The following is a 23,504-nucleotide window of genomic DNA, read 5'->3' as shown; positions in this document are numbered from 1 at the left end:
TGCTGTAATTGCTGACATCTAAGGCAACAAAGAAGTGTGTGTTTACGCTTTATTATAATAGTATAGACTAACAGCTGCTCACAGCTTTGTCCACGTGAAATTTAAAAACATAGCCTACATATGTTACTCAGTGATAACAAATTTCTAATGGTAAAAGAATTTTTGAAATCGGCCCAGTAGTTTTTGAATTATTTTAGTACATACAAAAATACAAATCTTAACTATTTATAATATTAGTATAGAATTTCGTAGATTAGGTTTAACAATTAAATGTTTAACAAAAATTGGAAACAGAATATGAGGCCTCATTATAAAATAATAATTTCCTTATTACGGTTTCTTACTATTTATTAATTTTGTTTGTATGAAGCAGTTTTATCTTGCAAGAAGAACTGTTAGCCAGATTTAAATAGTGTCATCCGTTTTCTTCAGTGTCTCATAGAAATAATGTCAGATTTTGTAAGAAGTTGGGAATAGACGATTTAAAATTACTAGCTTTCGCCAGCTACCACGACCGCATGTAATTAAAAAAAAAACAAAATTAATCAACATAGGTGTTCCTTCCAGGCTATGTTCTACATCTATGCCATATTTCATTGAGATTCGACCAACAGTTTAGACTACAAACTCTAACAAACATCCATCCATCTAAACTTTCGCATTTATAATATTCGTAAGAAGTATAACAAGAAGCGAGCCTATCATTTTCTCAAAGGCCGGCATCGCATCTGTAGTTCTTCTGGTGTTGCGGATGTCCATGGGCGTCGCTGACCACCTCGGTGTTCTCGCCGCTCGTGTGCCCCCTGTAATTTTATATATAAAAAAACTGTATGTTAGTGTTTACTTTTTAAGTGTGAAAGGACGTTATTTGAATTCCATGTTAGTATGTCGTCCGAGTCGAGAGTTATTTGCCTCTAACTCTATAGTAAATTGGATTTTAGAATTTATGGAGTTAGAGTGGTCTAAAAATGCAGTTACTCTGTTAGATAGTAAACTGTATATGTCGGGAATTCAAATAGTTGAAATTTAAACACAATAAACTTTAGTACAGTTTACGAGTTTCTCGTATTGTGGTTTGCTATCCTTTTTGTAGCTTGTTCAGAAATTGTGTAAGCAGTTTTTGATTTATGATAAAAATCTTCTAAAAATAACTAATTATGGGGTTCCTTCCAGATCATATTTTTATAAATATGTACGGTATAACAACATAAAAACTCATGTTATATTGCGGAAATATGAACTCGATTGAAGAGTCGCGTCAAGGGTTTTTTTTATTTTTAACAACTTCTACAGACTCTTGGTCCGTACTCTTTATTGCACAGTTTGTTTTTCTTTCCTTTTTTATTTTTTTTGTTTCGTAATCCTTATAACACCAGTGAGTTCCCTTTTTTTATTAAATTACAGTTTTTTTTTTCATGAAAACAATTATAGTACTACAAAAATTTCTGATGGTGTGAATGGAATTTGGAGCTCTGTTATATCGAGTTACGGCATATTCTGGAAAAAATATTTGAATACAATATTTGGATTGTAAATTTCTAATTGAAACTAAAAACAGAAATACGAGTATGGGTATTATCAGGATTACTAAAGTAAGGAAAAATGCGGAAACTATTTTAATAAGAACCTTACTAATGCATTAGAAAGAAAATAAGAAAATATATAGACGATATAGATGTCACTAATAATATAAATGCGAATGTTTAGATGAATCGATGGATGGATGTTCTTAGAGCTTACTGCCTAAATGGCTCAACCTATCTTGATAAAATTTGACGTAGGTGTAGAGTAAAGTCTGGAAGAATACATACGCTACTTATATTTGCTTTTTTTAATTCCACTTTAACGGAGTCGCCGGCTAAAGTCGGTAAATAATAAATTAACCAACTAAAACATTGGTAGATAAAACTTTTCCGTTTAAACTGTAAACACCAAATTAAATTGTCTGTTTACGATGGGGACCGATGTGGGGGATGAGTTTATCAAACTTATTTTATTACTCAATCATTTAGTTATTTAGATAGTTGTAACTTTATTGAGGTACATCATTTATTTGTCCTCGAATTTAAGCTATTCTAACTTAATAAGTTTTTTTTATTATGTATTGTACTAGTACATTAATTACATCAACAGTAGTAAAGCCTGCTTTAAAATCTTCGCACGAATAGGTCGGTTCGCCCGGTGCAATACTACGACGACACCGAAGACAGGCGTGAAGTGAGAGCAATTCCGCGTACAGTCTGATGAGTGTGGTGCCGAAGGCCTGATTTTAGTTCCTTTCCACCCTTTTCTTATAAGGAAAGGATGGGAGGGAAAGTTGATTTGACAGTAGAGGAGTCGCGTAAGAAGGGAATATATCATCTTTAAATGCATTTCCCCCAACGTCAATAAGGATAGGCAACGCGTCTGTGATTGTGGATGTCTATGGGCAGAGGTCACTTCGCCATTTTGGAGGATTCAGGTGGTCGCTTGCTCGTTTGCCATGTTATAATTAAAAAAAATCAAAAGCTATTTTACTATGTCCAAAATTCTAGTATAAAGTTTAAAATTAACTAAAACCAAATACATACTATATTATACTTAATGGACGGATGGATGTTTGTAAGAGTATGTATTTGTAGATAAAGCTTAACCACATTTATATTGTAAATTGACTTGAGGTAGCGTCAACTGAAATAGCACATCCTGGTTGCCTCAGAGGTTAAACCCGAAATACCTTTATTCCATAATTCATGAACATTAGCCCACGTGAAAGTAACGTAAGACGCTCAAATAAATAACCTCAATGTAATATAGAGCGAAGATGGCCGCCGACTGCTCTAACGTTGTTACTGATGATTTCTAGAAATCAAATTAGGAATAGTAAGCTTTGTCAAAATTATTAAAAAAATAGTGATCGAGTTTTAGAATTTTCCGACTTGTATAAATAATGTTTTAGTTAATGTAAGGCGGTAAATACACTTTTTTAATAATGTAGAGTAGTATCGGTTTTATTTTCTACATTTAAATTAAACACATTCATAATGAACAAAGCTTTTGAGCTGAATTTAAAAAAGCAGACATGCCTCATGTCATCCGGGGATAGTGTAGTTTACCAATAATGAAAGAATTGTTATAACCGGTTCAGTAGTGAGCCTATTCGATGCGACCAAACAAACAGAAAATCAAAACTTACCCCTTTGTTAAATTAATTTGTTTGAGATAATTATTTAAGTTAAGTAAAATAGATAACTTGTTTTGATAATACAGTATTTTGTTAATACATTTTTAATAAAGTACACTAAAGATCCCGTTCAGTTTCTGCACAATGTTTGGGAGCATCTGAAAATTTAATTGTATAACTTCTCAGCTTTATGCAGTTTCGTGTTTAATAGAATACCCTGCAAAGTAAACTCTCTTGTGGAACATTAAATTAAGTAATATTTAAGGAGAAATGTTGGCAACTAAGATTCCAGTTCTTTTAATTATCATAGTTATTTACTTTTTACTACTGCACGTGAGGGGCACCTCCGAACTGTCGCCAAGTTACCCTCCGAGACAGGCTGAACACCAGCTCCGCTTGACTTCATGAGGTCCATACCAAGCCTGCAGACCATTGTTGTCGATTTTTTTTTACCCAGTTCCTAAGTAACTGTTTTCTCACTTTTTGTGACAACGACAAAAATCTTTTCATTTATTTATTTAGTAGTTTTCGCCCGCGTTTACGTCCGCATGGAATTTAAAGAAAAACAAAATCGAGTAGCTTATGTGTTCTTCCAGAATATCCTATACATCTATGTCAAATTTCATGGTGATGCGTTCTATGCGTCTAAACTTTCGCTTTTATAACATTAGTATGATTAAAATAAAATCATACTGATATTATAAATTCGAAAGTTAAGATGGGTGGATGGATGATTGTTAGAGTTTGTAGCCTAAACGGCTGAACGGATTTCGATGAAATATGGTACAGATGTAGACGATACTTTGGAAGAATAATCACTTTTATTTTTTTTTAATTCCACGCGGAGGGAGTCGCGGGCGAAAGCTAGTTGTTTATAAATTTCAGTTTACCTATCAAAGAAAACCTTTTATTATGTTCTATAATTATAAAATCTAGTAAACAATTTGTAGGATCTGTGTAATAAATGGAGCAATCGATTGCTGACCGCAGTATGATAGATAATGTCTACTTATTTCATCTAAAATAATTACATGCTCGACTCGACGCTAATTTATCGCCTAGTATAAATTTACATACGATATTAACATAAATTATTCCAACGTTCATTTTCATAATTAATTACATTAAAACATTAGTCGATGCTCTATTGTTTTCAATGTAAAAAAGTAACAAAAACTGCAAAACCAATTTAATGTGAACCTCACTATTTGCACTTGATACTTTTAGTTCTGCCGTTTTCATAGAAGATGAGAGTTATGAGAATATGTGTTTAAAAAATGAAATTTGAGGTTAGAATTTTACTATTAAATACTCAAAAAAATCCTTCTCTTCAATCTTTTTAATTAAGCACATTTTCAAAATTCCTTTCAACTTACATTCTATTGAAAAATCACCGGCCGTTTAGATTACCCAAGCTGTTGTCTGACCCTTTTTTGTAATTTTTTCCAATATCAAGGAGAATTTATCATATCCCATAAAGATTAAAGCCGACAAGCTTTAAAAGCAGGTTTTGTGAAAATTTCTATGCTATTACTAGTAATAGCTTCAATCGAAAAAACAAATAAATGAAAAGAAAAATTACTATGCCCATTGAAATAATACAATACTTTTCAATTGAATTCAGAACAAAGGAACAAATTAATCTTTATACATATAGTTAGACACTACAAATAAAATAATATAAAACGTAACTCAATAAATTGCTTTATGCAACAATGTGTTTTATACAACTCTTTTGAAACGAACTATACTATACAAACAAAAAATATTTGTCCGAGAATTTTGGATTTGCTGTCTACAGTTTCAGGCATATTTTAGACTATGCTTTTTATTATTTTTTTATCGTACATTCAAACGGGTCAGTTGATGGTTTGTAACTTTTATTGTGAGTGATTATTTTCATTTTGAGTGATTCCGCACATTTTATGTGTAGTTTTAAAAACAAGATAAAAAATGAATGATGCAAGGTATTTTTACAACATCATTTGTGTATACGAGTGCGGAATAAATGTAAAAAAAAATTATAACCTTACTCGTGTTTAATTATACTTCATACTAATATTATAAATTCGAAAGTTTAGATGGATAGCTGGATGGATGTGTGTTAGAGCTTGTAGCCTAAACGGCTGAGCGGATTTCGATGATTTTTGGTACAGTTGTATAGGATAGTATGAAAGAACACATAGGCTATTCACATTTGTGTTTTTTAATTCAACGCGGACGTAGTTAAATTAAATAACTCAAACTCCAACTTATTACAAGCAATTATAAAGTTGCTTTTAATATCGAAAACAGGACTAACAAAAACTAACTCCATCATGAAACTTCTTTGTGTTTCCTAATTAGCAAGAACCTTTAAGCAATATTTTATAATTAACTTGTAAATCTTAAGGTAAATACGTAAAGTGCAATATTGAAATTCACTCGAACAAAACTGGATACGTATCTATTATAACTCAAAGTTAAAACGTATAGAATCCTAAATAAATAACAAATGTAAGCAACTCTCTATTATGTGATATGGGATAACATCAAACAGGAAATTGAGGGAGTACAATAGTTTCGTCCTTTGCAATAGGTAGCGTGCTGGTATCAATCATTACAGCGAAACTGTTTTCTTTAAGAACAGTCTTAGAAATAAAAGTTTGCACGCTTTTGTTCAAATAATTTGGCGGTATACACGGTTTACATAACAACTACGATAAAAACTGTAATTGCATATTATATCTTTTTTATTAATCGTACTTAAATTATAAATAAATTTTCAATGGATGGATGTTTGTTAGAATTTTCTGTGTAAAATGCTGAACGGATCTCGATGAAATCTGACATAAATGTAGAGTAAAGTCTGGGAGAATACATATGCTACTAGTTTTAATTTTTTTTAATTACACACAAACGGAGTCGAGGGCAAAAGCTAGTTTATAAATAAAAAATCTTAGTGGCTTGATGTAAGTTGTGTCCTACAAATTACATTAAAAATATTCCTTTACGTGATAACATGTGAACACTGGCTGTACATACTTAGCTTATATCACGTAAAATTAACGTCTATAAACATCGTTTTTCCTCTATTCTATTATCCATTATATCAATTTAAAGCGAAACTCTATTCTTTTGTAACAAAGAAAAATATATTCATCGATAATATAGGTTTTCAAATAAAATTTTCCCAGGCGCAAATACTTCGAAGCTACTAGCTATATCGATCGCGACTGATATTGGCTTTTGATTTGCAAACAAACGCCGCCTCCTGTTTATAAACGAGGATCAAATGGGCTTCCTGTGTAGACGAGATTACAATAAAAAGAAAAAAATACGCAGGTTTTTTAACGAAAAAAAAACGAGGAAAAGATGGTAAGCTTATTTTACTAATATGCTTTGCAACGATTTCTACATACGATTTTACAAAAATATCATGTTGCAAACCACGAGTAACCAATTTTACTTATTTCTATTCGTTTATATTTGTCCTTAGTATTTTTGAAAAGAAAAAACTTAGCGTGATTTACTAGATTCATTGACAAACTAGCTGTTGCCCACAACTTCGTATATGCAATTTAAGAAAATAAATTAGCCAATAATATGCCCGTATATGTCAGCTACCCTTCAATGAAAGTCCGGATAAATTGGTCTAGCCGTTTCGAAGATTACCCGGAACAAAAGCTGCTTGCGGTCAGACAGACAGACAATTTTTAACTGCAATTATTGTTCCCGAAATCTGCAATTTTTCTTTTGATATTACAAACAGACACTCCAATTTTATTGTATGTATAGAAAATATCTCAGTCCATAATTCTGGTAAAATATAAAATATCTTTGAAACATTTTAAGGCGTCATTAATAAATAGAACGTTTGTTGTAATTAGTGAAATACATAAACCACGCCTTTTATAGCTTTGATAGAATTTAAAACCCCCTTTAAATTTAATTCCTACAATACACAATTACTTAAATTCAGACAGTCGGGCAGGCGGCAGCCGTTTTACGAGGTAATTAATTGTAGACTAACCCCCTGTATCAAACCGCCGCCGAATAATATAAATCAAAGGGTTTATTTACATTTTAAAATAACTTGTCAAATATTTGTAACAATTATAGACTACCACACCTGTGGATCTATTCCGAATTTTTTAGAGCTAGTTGCGAGAATAAATTCGTGATGTCATCCACAAAATTATGAGATTTTTTAGTGTACTTTACGCATGCTAGGGGCGCTACACAAATCGTCATCTCCCCTACTTTATCCTAATCTCGTAGGGTTGGCGCATTGGGTTTTCGTCCTCCATCATCTGTCACCACACCCTTCTTGGTCATATCAGCTGCACTACTGTTGCTGCCCAAATCTAACACAAATTTTCTAACTAATATAACTTCGCAAATTGTGCTTCTCTGATCTCTTTATGCCGAACGCTTTAAACTATAGATACTGACTTTTTGAAGTAGTCCGTGACCTTTGAAACAAAACGTGTTATAACCTACCGACCTTTCTGTCACTAAAACCCTTGAGAGGGATGGCATGTAAATTCGGAAAACAAAGGACTAATGTAAGAGTGACTGGCTTTTATTTCATAAGTCCCAGCACGTAAGTTATTCCTCATGACAACTAGAATAGACCCTTTTGTTAATGACATTTGAGTATGGTCTTGATTTATTGTTTTTATACTTAGAGCGTCGGTGGCTCAGTAGTTTAAGCACTAGATTTGTAATCTGCAGGTATTGGGTTTAAATCCCGCTGTACCAATGTGATTTTCGATTTTCTGAATTTTGACATGTACATAAATTACCCGACGTTATTACGGTGAAGGAAAACATCGTGAGGCCTGCACATATCGGCGAAGAAATTTTAAGATATGTGTATGTGTGAAGTCAAGCAACCCGCAGTGGTCCCGCGTGGTTGACTATGGCCTACTCACCCTAACTTAGGGTAGGCTCCGAGCCCCTCAGTTGGGACGTATACTGAGCTGGTGATGATGATGATACTTAATTGATTTTCACGAGACATGATTTTTCTTTCCTATCTTCTAAAAACAGACTGATTATATTTTTTTCCAAGTTTTTAATTAAAGTTTACGGCCTCTCGAATTACTCCATTCTTTGATTATTATCATTACTAAAACTTTGCGAAAACTTAATTACGGCAGGCAATAAATTTCAAAGCTCCGTAGATTCGAATGATATCTTACAAACAAAATCGCTGACTAAAATATTTATTTACATAAGACCGCGTTACTTTCGATTTTTATTATTGTTTGAAGTACACGTAGTTGATACACGTGGAAACATTCTAGGCTTCTTTATCTTTCTGTATTGACGAAGTCACGAGCGACAGCTAGTAAGTATTTTTATTTTGTTAAATAACTATCGAATAGTATGATTATTTTGATTCGTGTTATATTAATTACAAGCTGTTCCCGTGCGGTTTTAACCGCGTGAAATTATTTAAAATTTATTTTATTATTTACATTTGTCAAATTCTGAATTGAAAATGTTAAAATTACCGTTACCATAATAACCTTGCTAAATGCTAATAGCGTGAAAATATATAACCTAGAGCGTGTCGTAAGTGTAGGGCTTTTTACTAAAGAAAGAATTATTTTAAAAAAATGTTGTGATTGCTGACATCCTACGCCACGAAGTAGTGTGTGTTTACGCTTTATTATATAATATTACTATAGTTGTACTTAACTTCTCTATTTAATAGAAATAGCCATATGAAAATACTACAAATGTCGAATGTTTCTTTCATCTTATTGCTATAATTTGGAGATGTTAAATTATCCTTAGTAGTATAACAGTTAATGGTGACAGCTGTTATAGTAACCGGTTACTATCCACCTTGAAGATTACGTGTGAAGGATTCCTTACGTATTGTGTAGAGGCCTTTAGTTTTATGTGTCGAATGTATCTCGTGAGTCGTAATTGTAAATGGTTTGATCCGAAGTCATGACGTCTGGGACAGAGCTTATATAACTTTGGATTCAAGGGCATAGTCTGGATTACATTCAATCTGACCGTAGCTATTGCTTTCGGCCTAAGCCTCGAACACTACGATACTTTAGATAACCAATGTTGTCTGTTTCTTTTTATTTAGTTTTTTTGAAGTCAAAAATAAAAAAAATGTACAACATATAACTAAAAAAATCATTGCAAGCGTATCCCATGTGTCGAACGAATTTATTTTGATGGAACTTAGATACAACGTTTTGAAGTCGCCAGAGAAGTTATCTATCTTAACAAGAAAAAAAATATCATCATTTTAAACACATTCTTTTCCCCTTCACGTTACAGTTAAATTACAGTTTCAAAATTAAACATTTCAAATGCGATTACAAAGCTCGGAATCACTTCAAATATCTGTACTATGTTTGCCAAAGCCAACAAAACTACCAAACTAACAGGTAATACTCGTGCATACATAATTCCTAGATTGTAACAGATAAGTAGGGTTACGCTGTATACAGTTAAAGAAATAAATTCACTTCCCACTTTTAAATATCTTTCTTTCTTATAAAAATAATGTTTTTTACAATAAAGATCACACTGAAAAGAATCACCATAAGAGCTAAAATTCAATAAGTGAATATGTTGCTATAGAGAAGGTGGCTGAGTGGTTTCAGCACTTGACTTGTAATCTACAGGCCTGGGGTTCGAATACCACCATGTACCAATGTGATTTGTGATTTTACGAATTTTCATAAATATATAATTTACCTGAGGTTCTTACGGTGAAGGAAAACATCGTGATGCCTGCACATATCGGCGAAAGTAAAATATATGTGTAAAGTCAACCCGCACTTAGCCAGCGTGGTTGACTATGGACTAGTCACCCTAACTTAGTGTAGGCTCCAAGCCCGTCAGTGGGGACGTCTAGTGACCTAGTGATGATGATGAATATTTTGTTACATAAAGAGTTCAACCTAATTGTATTTGTCATATAACATTTCATAGAAAGGGGTATGTAATATAAGTCCCTGGATGTACTGTCAGCTGCATATGTATTATTACATTTATAAAGCTCAAGAAATCGTATGCTCTTTCGGTCTCAAAATTATGTTGCAATAATAATCATCTATAGTATGTGTTCAAGGTTGGATGTATATGGACGGGTAAGTCCATACAAGTTTCTTAAAACCGGGGCGTGTACGAGTTAATAAGAGCGGGCGCACATTTGACTAAACTATCGCACAATAGTTGTGCGATTGTCGTTTGATTCGTAGCCAATTCTATTGTTGCACAACTAAAAATCGAGGAGTGTGCGCATCTATATAAGCTCAAAGAAATCAAAGCGAGATTAAACAGTTGTGCGATAGTTTAGTTTCAGGTGTGCGCGCGCTCTAAAGCTTTGTAAATGCATACATATTCCTGAAGCTGACTGTACATAACGTCGTTGATTAGATTTATTGGTTTCAACAGGAACTACACTTTAATTTCATTAAGCGCGTAGAGTGATTCGAGTCACGTTCAACTTGGGAACATAACTTAGTTTGAACTTGTATCACCGCAGGATTTAGAACCGTTTCCGCTTACTTAAGAATACAAACAAGGGGTTGACACGGATACGGACAATTAATTTACGAATTTTAATTACATACAAGACTCATGGCTAAGTTAATTCTTCTATATTTAATATGTAATTAATGTATACACTTTAATTAATGATATAATCAAAGCTGTACCGACTTTATGTAATCATGTAGTTTATTTATAGCTTTTGCTCGCGATTTCGTCCGCGTCGAATTAAAAAAAAGGTAAAAATATAGCCGTAGTTACTCAGTGATAACACAGCTTTTAAATTGTGATAGAATTTTTGTAGTCGGTCAAGTAGTTTTTGAGTTATTACAATACATATAAAAATACAAATGTTTAATTTTTATAATATTAGAAGTTTAACAATCGTCTTTTCGGCGAATAAAGATTTTTTTAACAGAGTTATAAACTTACTGACAGTTAATATCAAAACTTTATTACTCCCTATTGATATATGGCTTCAGTCAAACCAATTGATGCGTAACGAATTTAGTTGAAAGCCTATATAAACAGACTACGTATCCAGTCATGATTCAATTACGCCGCTGTACAATGAACGGTACTCCACCAATGAGTGCAGTTAGTTTGCGGTAGAATCAATTATCGCAACCGATATTATACAGCAGCCTTTATTCGTTATTTTGCAGAAGAATTTCCCCGTTGTAAAGTACTAAACTCTACTTTATTTTGGTTTATAAAAAATATCACCAACTTGCCCTTATACCCACGAAGGGTCGGCACAATATGTGCTGCTTTTCTGTATATTTGTATCAGCCCTCATATCTAAATCCACTCCCTTCTTAAGGATGTCCTCTTTCACACAATCCATCCATATTTTCTTCTGGCTTCCTCCACATTTGTAGCCATCTAAATTCAATCTTAATACTTTCTAGTTTATCCCATCCTCTCGTCGCATAACATGTCCATACCACGTTAACCTTTTGCTTCTCAACTTCTTCACTGGCGCTACTTTCAAACTTCCTCTAATATACACATTCTTAACTTAATCCTTTCTTGCCACACCACACATCCATCTTAACATTCGCATCTCAGCCACATATCCTTTCATCCGCAACTATGATGGACCAACATTCAGATTTATAAAGACAGTACGGTAAATTCATAATAATTTCCGACAAACATCTTAATACCGCCCGTTTTAATCAAGTCAGCGTAGTGTAGGATGAGTGGGGAACATACCTCGTTAACCCGAATCTCTCCGCATGCCTGGAGCTCCAGTTTTGTGGGCAACGAGTGTACAGATGTCGGTGATAAGGCAACATATTTGCATTTAGTGCTGTCATGTTTTTGGTGACGTGATCGCGTGCTTTAATTGTTCATAGCAGTGTAAGTGTTAATGTGATACGTTTTCTTGTTATTATGTTTATCTTACATACGAAATACAGTTGCTTAAATATTTTAAAACAAATTAAAAACTGTTACACTATTTTACTAAATGGGTTAAAGGAAAAAAGGCCAGCAAACGAAAAGATGGGATGACGATATTAGACAAGTTGCAGGAGTAACATGGGGTAGGGTGGCAAGAGAATGAAGCGAGTGGAAAAGGTTGGAGGAGGCCTATGTCGATTGGCAAACAGATCTACAACAAATAAAAAAGAATCAAATCCTAGAGTAATAATAAATGTATAGTAGTGTATTAGTAATAAGAAACATGTACAAAAACTTTGTAAAAGGATCTGAATTAAAGGCTATTTTATTTATTTTATTTACTATTTTACTACTATTACTATAAAACGTGATGAGGTTTTCTTAATTTAATATTATTATTTGATCATCAAATAACTGTTGGGAAAGTTTTCTTCGTTTTAACTAAGAAAACGTGATGTTCCCAAAGATTTACAAACAAAGATAAATTAATAGTCAGAGGTATCCGAACATCGTAGATAACGGCTTAAGTTTTAATAGGCGAGGAATCGTTTACAGTTATCGTTATAAATTTAAACTTTAGTTTTTAAGTTATCATCTAACGATGTTTTGTTGTTTATTAATTGGAAGTTCTTAGTTTTTATCGTGATAAGCAATGTGACAGAGAATATTTTATTATCTTTCAGATTTGTAACAGAAAATATCGTCTGCCGTTACTATAATTTAGTTTTTGCAGTATCTTTAAAATATTACTAATAGCAGCAAGAACTGCATATACTTATTTTTTTAATAAACTTTGAAATAAAGTAGTAATATAAAAGCGCGTACACCTTTGACTAAACTATAACACAATTGTTAAGTCTCGCTTTGATTCCTCTGGGCTTATGTGGAGGTGCGCACACTACTCGAGTTTTATTTGTGCAACTGAACAGTTGAATTGGCTGCGAAACAATCGAAAATCACACAACAGTTGTGCAGTAGTTTAGTCAAAGGTGTGCCCGCTCTAAGTGTAACACTTTTAACGCCACTGACTCAGTCTGCCAGTTCAATTTTATATTTAAGATACATGTTGACACTAAACATTTGGCAGCCACATTTTAAAAGCAAAACCTTTTTAAGATACACCATCATAATACCTCCAAAACAAGAGAATTTCAATTTTAATTTACACTAAAAAGTTTCGTGGTAAAGCACTTACCTGAACTTTGAAGAGAATGCATAACGAGCCAAAGTTTAGGTAGCCGTTTCGAGCTCGCAGGATAAATATTTTACCTGCTTAGTCCTTTACAACGTTAGACCCTTGCGATTTGCATTAATTACACATTACAGCTCAGAATTGCATAATTAAGTCCCAGGATAGAGTCGCGTATGCGAATTAACATCAGCTGACTTCATATGGAACGTGTTATAGTTACTTCTTATTACGTAATACATTCGACCATAAAAGACAACTATTTATTTAACACAATGCATTAACATTACAATGCGAATGTTAAGATGGATGTGTGGGGTAACACGATTGGATAAGATATGAAATGAGTATATTAGAGGAAGTTTGAGAGCAGCCCCAGTGGTTGAGAAAATAAGGAGTAAAAGGTTAGAGTGGTATGGGCATGTTATGAGAAGAGATGAATCGCATCTAACAAGAATGGTGTTAGTTATGAATGTGGAGGGGTACATCGGTAGAGGTAGACCTAGAAAGAGATGGATGGATTGCGTGAAAGGTGACATGATCAAGAAGGGAGTGATGACCGAGATGACGGATGATAGAGTGCTTTGGAGGACGAAAACCCGGTGCGCCGACCCTACGGGAGTAGGATAAGGCAGGGGAGATGAATGCTTAAACATCACAAAAGGTATAGTAGAACTAAGCGTATCAACTACAATATTGATTATGTTGATGACGATAGTTTATGTTTAATAATCAGTAAAAAAACATATAAAAACCATATTCTGTTTGTCATTTATTCTCTTGTTATCCATGGGTACTTCTGCACTGTTTTTGGACACCGCGATACTGTCAATTATGTCTACCACAAGTTGCTTTTTCATGGAGTTTTTCTGTTTATTATGATTGGTTTTTATTTATATAAGTTGAGGTTGAGTCGTATTTTTGTAAATAGCATCAACATGAGGTTCAATCTGTTTACTGTGTAATACTGCATAGTCCTAGATAACTGTTGCATTAAGACAAGAACCCTGGCTCGTAGAAGACGTGCCTTGAGGCTAGTGTACTATTTTTGTAACAAACTTATAAAGAAATCTTTAAATCAAGATAGTATGTCTATATTAAAAAACCTTTTCATGCATAACATGGTAAAAAAATCTATAAATTGTATATCCGTACAAAGAAATCACGTGATAAATACGATACTTGTAAAAAATGAATAAGAACTACTCGAGCTTGTTCTTACAAAAAGCTCTACTTAAGGAAAAAAATGTGAAAACCCGACATCAATATAATACAACCTCTTTTACATCAAATGTGTAGATAGAGCCTTGTTCAGTGCCTTAAAAGGCCTATTTGTCACACGGGGTAAAAAGCTTCGCGTCGTTACGCCGGCTATCGGCGGGTCGATATTGCGCACATATTACGCTGACCTACCGAACGGAAAATGGACTGTTTGGTCAATTTTTACGACAAATATGAATTTTATGTATGTCCAATGTTTAGCTCGTAAAATAATCTATATCTCTATTTATTTATGCTAATATAATAAAACGTAAATACCCACTACTTTGTGACGTAGGATGTTAGCATTTACTGTTACTACTATTTATTTTTGTGTAGTTCTTTCTTCGATAAAAAGCTCTACACTTACGACACGCTTAATAAATAATAATAAACTGAAAAAAAGAACCTTCATGTGGGAAAGGGACCGTAAACTACAAGCTGCCAACAACAAGAAAGCAAGGCTGCCTTAGGTGTCATTTGTATATTTTAATTTTGACATTAGCGATTGAGAATTTGACAAATGTAGACAATAAAATAATGTTTTTATAATTTCATGCAGATGAAGCCGCATGGGAACAGCAAGTCAGTTGTAAAGATGTGCTTATCTTTAGTAGCTGCCTAGTAGTAGTCTATCTGAACCTAATTCTGGCGTTGTATATAATATCAATTTCACAGAGTCTCACACGATTGTACCACGGTCTAACAGAAAGTGTGACGTAGAAATATTTATTCTGCCTTACAAGCGACGAGGAGATATCTTACATGTTCCTAGTTCTATCACTGTAATGCAGTAAGAAAATAATATTGTATTCTATGTAGTATTTTTTCATCTTAATACATATTACTTCTTAAAAATATTGTAAATGCGAAAGTTTAAATGGATGGAAATTTTTTAGAGTCCGTAGCTTAAACGGTTGGACAGGTCTCGATAACAGTTGGCATATATATAGAATAGTAGTGAAAAACACGTTCTTACCTTTGTTTTTTTTTTAATTCCTCGCGAACAGATTTTAGTCGAAAGCTAGTATTTTGTAAGTTTGTGGTTATTTAAATCGCAAAAGGGACGCAAGCAAATGTTATTATTTTCCAAATCTTTTATAGCATTAAAATCCTAAAACAATAAAATTTGGTGCAGTCCTTTATGTTAAACTTGAAAAAATATTGAATGATTTTTAGTTTCTAAAGGGATCTAAAATAGATTGATTATTTTGACCCGTTTAACAATAATTACGTCCTTAACATCTTCGTTATATTTAAAAATTCCGATTTACAAAAACTAATCCACCGCACCTTGGTTAATAGAATTTCCAATGAACAGTAATTTGCAGTGGTAGTGCCCGCTTTAACATTTAAGCACTGCAGGGCCGGCATGCCCGATGTAATACCACGACCCCACAGAAGACACGTGTGAAGTGTAAGTAATACCGTGTTTCGTCTGATGAGTGTGGTGCCGGAGGCCTAATTTAAGTCCTTTACTCCTTACCACCCTTTTCTAATAAGGAAAGAATGGGAAGGGGAAACGGATTTGACAGTGGAGAAGATGCATAGGAAGGGGAAATATCCTCTTTATGTGCATCTCCTCCTCCGTCGGATAAGGGTAGGCAACGCATCTGCAATTGGGGATGTCTATGGGCAGCGGTCGCTTCGCCATTTTGGCGGATTCGGGGGGCCGCTTACTCGTTTGCCACCTTATGTTATAAAAAAAAAATTGCATCTTGTTCTGAGATGTTATATTTCTCTGATTGTATCAGGCCAATGGACTTATTTTCTTGTAACAGTTCTATAAAATTATATTCCGGTTTTATGCAAGAGTTTTAAGTCTTGAGCTGTATATGAAAGAGGAATAGTGATTGAGCAAATGTAATACATTTTCTCTCAATAGGTCGAACAATAAATACATTGTACGGCAAAATATTTTTCATCGAAAATAAAAGAGAATAGATTTGCGGAGTCAAACCGTTATTTGCGAGGAAATGAATTTTGGAATAAACCAAGGTACCGCATTGTAGTCCCAAGACAATGCCTCATTTTTAGAAACAATCTCCCTTCATGTTATATTCATGATGCGGTTTTTGTGAGAACATAGATAGACTATTGAGGTGTAGTTAGTTCCTATATGAGCTGCATTCATTTGCTTTGTTAAAATCTTTAACACCCCGTTACTATAGTTTTATAGCTCTACGATATGCTTCTACGAATTAGCTACGGTTTTATAACGCTATGGTTCTACGACCCTACGTGTCTAAGACTATATTTGCCTATGGTTCTATTAGAGTCATGTCTCTACGTATCTACAGATGTCATTTAATGTAAATAAATCTAAATTAGGCACGAGGCTTTTATCTTTGCTTTTTCATAATTTTTGTTTACAAAACAAATTACAAATTTAACGAGGTTAAAAGTTTTCGTTTGAGCAAGTCTTTACTTGGCGTCTTAATTGTAATTCGTAAACAATACCGTCTTGGGGACTGACAGTTTTTGGAGTAAAATTTGTTGATCTTATCATAATAAGAATATTTAAAGTAATATTTAAGATGTACAAATCAGTTGTTGAGTTTAAAAAAGTTTTATTTTATTTAATAATTATAACAAAGAGACTTATTAGCACATTTACAAGTTAATTACACTTTAATGTCTCAGTAAATTTAATATTACACTATCAAGGGCTTATTATCAAAGTTATAACCTAACAATTCATGTGAGTGAGGCCTAATTTGGAGTAATTAATATGCAATGAGCCTACGGAGATCGTGGTTAATTGATATAAGCGACACGGATAAGAGCTACTGCTAAGAATATAATTGTTATTTATGGAATCATACATATTTTACTAATATAATAAATGAGAAAGAACAGCCGTAATACAATCGTATTTAACTCTGGTAAGACTAAACTGTAATTTAGCATAGAAATAGAACATAAAAGATAGTAGTTACATATGTACTACTTATCCCGAAATGTACGCGCCTTGTCGATTAGATTTGTTTTTTACATTAAGTAGAAAATATTCACAGCCTCATGCCTGCTTACCAATGTTACGTGTTAAAAGAGAGGTGATAAATTTGCCAACGTTCAATATGTATTGACTAAACAAATTCATCATTAACTGTTTACCATGAAATTATGTTTTGTATTTAAAAACAATGTAATGAATACCTCAATAACTTAAAACCTATGAATTATTGGTTCGCAATGTATGTAAAATAGGTTCAAACGGGTACGTAACAAATAATGCGGGCGCATTTAATCTCAAATACCATCGTTTTCGCATGATTAGCAATTAAATTCTCACAAAGATGAGGGTCGAACTGGTTTTGTTGCGAACGTATTCAAAGGCCCGCGATTGGAATATAGATTCGGAACAATGTGGGCTATTGTTACGTTTACGTTAGTTGTTTGTTTGTGAAAACGCAACTTCTGAACGTTAACAATATTGTTTCTTGTTAGTACATTACTCTTCAGAATTGCTCTCGGAATGTTTATAGGTACAATTTGTTTCTTTTCTTATTCTAACCGATATCGTTAACGTTTGTAGAAGTATTTAGTTCTTAACTTTTTATTGCTGAAAGAAAATGACTGATAAATCCACCCTAGTGAAATGCGCGGAATAGAACAAGATGCGCTATTAGTTACTAGCTTTCGCCCGACTCTGTCCGCGTGGAATCAATAAAAACAAAAGTAAGTAAATGTGTTCTTCCAGACTATCCTCTACATCTACGCCAAATTTCATCGAAGTCCGTTCAGTAGTTTAGGGTACAAACTCTAACAAATAACTCTCTATCTAAACTTTCGCATTTATATTAGTAAGATTTGACTAGTTGTATATTTTAGAAAAATTGTTGTATTAATTTGGGTCTAGAAAATTGGACTTTGTTGCATGTTGTTAATAGCTATATTCGCTTAGCGATCTGTTGTCGTAAATCAGATTAAAGGCACATAATAGATCGATTACGCGCTTCCATTTGCCTGTTATTTGTTACCATCGAGGAGGTTACCAAAACCCTTTTCCGTGCCATTTGTTCAGGCCAACCTATTCTGCTGATCGTAACGATACATTTAACCAGAGATTAAGTGCCCTATTTGTTTACAGCCTTTGTTCAGTTTACACTACACAATGACATTTATAACGACTGTTTCTATGGCCATTGTATTAACAACATAGTAATCTAGAAAGATCTATTGACCTAAATGCCTAGAATGAAGTAAGTATCATCATCCATTTGCCCTTATCCCTTAGGGTCGACCCAGAACGTGCTGCTCTTCCATACATCTCTTTTAGCCGTCCTATCTGAATCCACTTCTTTCTTAAGCAAATCTTCTTTCACATAATCCATCCATACTTTCTTTGGACTACCTCCTTGTAGCCATCCACATTCAAAATTAACACTTTCTGGTTAATGACCCCCCATCGTTTCGTCGCATAACGTCGCATAGAATGAATTAAAAATATTGGTAATTTGAGAATTTCTTTTTTGTGCCTTTTAAGGCATCTTACTCTATGTATACTCCTTGATTGAAAGTAAATAAATTCCTGGTCGTGATTCATCATTGTATGCCTTATTCATATTTTTTTGTCGGTATTCCTTTTGTCTAAACTATGGCACAACTGTTTACTTTCGCTTTGATTCCTATGAACTTATATGGAGGTGCGCACACTACTGGATTTTTAGTTGTGCAACTAAACAGTTGAATTGACTGTGAAACAATCGACAATCGGCCAACAGTTGTGGGATAGTTTAGTCACAGGTGTGCTCTAAGTCATTATTAGTGTATTACTGATATTTTAAAATATAGAGCAGACGCAGAAACTTGGCACAATTATAGCTGAGACAGCGCATTAGCAATATTCGGCGTTATTCGCTAAAATTTCGAATTTAAAGAAATATTATCAGGACATTAATGTGTGTTGGAGATACGCCAAATCGACTGTCGTGAGGCTATGCTCACCCACAACGCTACTGCGCATGATTAAATGCATTTGTCACTTAAAAACATTATAGTATCAAATTATAACCTCAAAAAACATTTAATTTAAGTTACGTTTCTAATACATTGTCATTACTTTTGATAAGATTTATTTAATAATTAACATTAAAAATTTTAAGAAAGCATAAACCGTGGTGGGCCCTTCATATTTCTTAAAAGTAAAATTTTAGTTTTAAAGTATTTTAAGAGCGTGCGCACACATGAAACTTAATAATCGCACGACTTTTTAGTCTCCCTTTGATTCCTATGAGCTTATACGGAGGTGCGCACACTATTCAATTTTTAGTTGTGCAACTAAACAGTTGAAATTGCGGCGAAACAATCGACAATCACAGTTGTGCGATAGTTTAGTTTCAGGTGTGCGCTCTAAAACAATTGTTTTCAACTAAACTGTACCTATTTTAGGTTAGTATAAAACTGTTCATATTGAAAAACGCTTAACTAAACCAGTAAATAAATACAACCGGTTTGTAGAGAACACTTTAGTCGGCCATATTTACGTTTATTGAACCATAACAGTGCACATAAACGTCTTTTATTTTACTGCAGCAATACTGTAACTATTAACTACAAACTGTTATACTGCTCGAACTATAAGATTACCTATCTATACAACTAAAATGTTCCATCGGGAATAAAGCTGTAACTACACGGAACATATAAAATTCTCTACAAAACGCTCTATTTGTGGCAACTTAATTCATCGATATTTAGTCATACTAATATTATAAAGAGGAAAGATTTGTACTTTTGCATGTTACTTTTGTTGTTTGTATGTTGTTGGTTAAAAACTACAGAACCGATTTAAAAATTCCTACATCATTAAAGAGCTATGTCATCACTGAGTAAGATATGCTATATTTTAAATTTTTTTATTTCGCGTAGACGAAGTCGCGAGCTACAGCTAGTTGTAACATGAAAGGTTAGTAAGAATCAACTGTTTTGTTTTATTGGTTAATGCATTTAATTGTCATGATACTCGTATTACATACAAACGCCCAACAGAGGTACTTAACTAATACCTAGTACGCACTAGGTTAGTAATTAAGTCGAGTTTAAGCCTATTTTGCACTAGACTTATTTAGTCTAGCGCAAACTAGGCGGTTTGTATTGCCATGCCAAAGTTGGGGCAAAACATAAACAAATGTAACCTTTTAATCTATAGTAATATAATAAAGAGTAAATACACACTACTTCGTGACGTAGGATGTCAGCAATCACAGCATATTTTTGAATAATTATTTCTTTAATAAAAATCCTGACACTTATTACATGCTATGGGATAAAGAGGTAAATAAATTTGAAAAAAACTTTATGTGGGAATGGGACCATAAACTACAAGCTGCAAACATTAAGAAAGCAAGGTTATTATGGTAACGGTAATTTTGTCGTTTGCAATTGAGGAGTTGACAAATGTAAACAATAAAATAAAGTTTTTATAATTTCATGTGGATGAAGACGCACAGGAACAGCTAATATTTAAAAAATGTCGCATATATCTATAAGAAGATGGTATGATAAGCAAGCTAAAATTAAAGAAATAGTAGGTAATTTATTATTAGAGTCGGCTGGTGTAATAAGGCAATAGTAAGTCGGTCTCAAGACAATGCTTACGCGAAACTTGGGCAAGTACTCCAGTTCATGTTATATTCATAACGCGCTGCATAAAAGTAGTTTTTGCATTAGCTAGATTAACATAAAAGTTATGAAATAACAACAGTGATAAAAAATAAAGAAAATAAAAGGTATCTAATTTTAAAAATCGTCACATTTATTTCCACTATCTTTGGTTACTTAATTATACTTTGTTTTTTTTTTTAATATCAAAGGTACATAACTAACAACCAGTTAATTCGCCGAAATAGCGAAGCGAAATGTGCCCTTAAACATTGTCTGAAGCACTCCAATGCACCAGCATTGCCTACCTTCAATCGACAGAGGAGGCAACCCACAGAAGATTTATCTTTGTAATGTATCCAAATCGATGTTATAAACACTTTCCTTTCCAATTCTTGACTTATTTTGAATTGATACTATCTTTTACGAAAGATTTTATTGTAAACATCTTAACATATTTAATAAGTCGCATAATCATCATTTTTATCAATTTAAATCATCTATACTATTATAATAAAGCGTAAACACACACTTCTTTGTTGCCTAAGATGTCAGCAATTACAACATATATTTTAATAAAAGCCATACACTTGCGTCACGCTTTAGGCTTTATATTTTAACGCCATTAAACTTAGGGGGTAAACATTTTGGATAAAAACTCTAATGTGGGAAATAGACCATAAGTTGCTGCCAACATCAAGGAAGCAAGGTTGTCATCATGTCATGTCATTTTGACATTTGTGATTGATAATATGACTAATGTAAACAATAAATTTATAGTTTCATGCTGATGAAGCCGTACGCGAACAGCTAGTTTCTTTACAATTTTATTCTACACCCGATCTGTACTGAAATGTCTACTTACAATTGTCAGTAGCAATAACCGATTTTATTTTGAATATACCAAAAACTATCCGGATTGTAGTTATTTACATATCATCCTTTGTATCTACGGATAGAGTCGAATGTAATAGAAATTCGAGACGCGAATCCTTGCCAAGCCCATTTTTATTTACCCTTTACGTTCACTTCCAGATACAACGACATCCTTAAACTTTACAAAATATTGAACAATGCAAAATAGACCTTGTTACAACGCTAGTTAAGGTTGAAACTTGATCGATAACTAAGACTTGAGGAAGAAAAAGCCTCATAATGGTTGCATGTTTAAGCCATTACAAAATGTAGAAAACTGGTTATTTAATAAAGTCAAATAAACTAATCTATGTGTGATAAGGACTCCTTACATGGCGCTGTTATTCAATGGCCCAGTGCCCTAAAACTAAAGGATACGTCTGCAAATCACACACGGCCGAATACTGAAACGTCAATTAAATATATAACGCGTCTTAAATGATAAACCTACGCATAAACTCCAAATTCCTTACATAATTTGACGTTCATCAGATTGAAATCGAAGCATTTAAGATTTGTTTCAGCATTTCGACGACAGTCTCTTAAAAGTGCTAAAATATGGCATCCATAAGTATAAATCTCTCCCAGGGTGCTAGCACTAAATTTAGTACTTCTTTAGTTATAACTGATCTGATCTAATAATTACTTTAATTGTTACAGTCGAATAGTGTAAATGCATCACAGTATTTGGAAGCCCCAATATCCAATAGTAACTTATAATATTTATAAAACCATACATCTGTTGAAGTCGTAGATTGCATCCATAACATATCAGTAACGCCACACTAAGGTTTTGCGATATTGTACAACGCCAGACGACCGTAAAGCTCCCTCGCCTAATTCCATGATAACACTCATGCCGACCCAATTTTTCCCAACAGCTCTGATAAGACGACAAAATAAGACTTGTTTTATTATTTATAGAATAGTTATTATTAATACACCAAGTTCGTTTTTGTTTATTTTTGTGCAATATTTACTCATTTAAATTACTTAAATGTTAAATACTACCCGTTTCTCGCGACTTCATCCACGTGGAATTAAATGATAGTAAAACTTAGGTTGGGAAAAAGTTTGGAATCGGCCTCGTAGTTTTTGACTTATTCCAATATATACAAAAATACAAATCTTTCCTCTTTATAATATTGGTATAAATATGACAGTGCATTTCAAACAAGACAGATAGACATTCAAGACAGTTCGTTTCTAGTAGACTTTAATAGCTAATACTAGTTTTCGCCCGCGACTCCTAAGATATTCATCGATATTTTATGGATATGATTATCGCAGTAGTAAAGCGTGTCATCTAAACAATGAAATGGTGTTTTTACATGCTTTATTAATCTTAATCAGTAAAACAGTATCGAAAATATATTTTAATTTAATCCTAGGTTTATTTCTGTACTGTGAATAAAGCCTCCACCGCGTAGGCTGATCGTCATTACCTACATT

The 23,504-nt window shown here is 33.4% G+C and overlaps 1 protein-coding gene across 5 annotated transcripts in view; it reads left to right on the top strand.

The window, feature by feature from the left end:
* Window positions 1-23,504, top strand: part of LOC106108010 (TWiK family of potassium channels protein 12-like) — a 212,987-nt gene that overhangs the window by 184,637 nt on the left and 4,846 nt on the right. The window lies entirely within an intron of this gene.

This window comes from Papilio polytes, unplaced genomic scaffold, assembly GCF_000836215.1.
Source record: "Papilio polytes unplaced genomic scaffold, Ppol_1.0 DF824269.1, whole genome shotgun sequence".
Lineage (NCBI taxonomy): Eukaryota > Metazoa > Arthropoda > Insecta > Lepidoptera > Papilionidae > Papilio > Papilio polytes.
The sequence above is the reverse complement of the archived record's forward strand: the minus strand, read 5'-3'. Positions and strand labels throughout refer to the sequence as shown.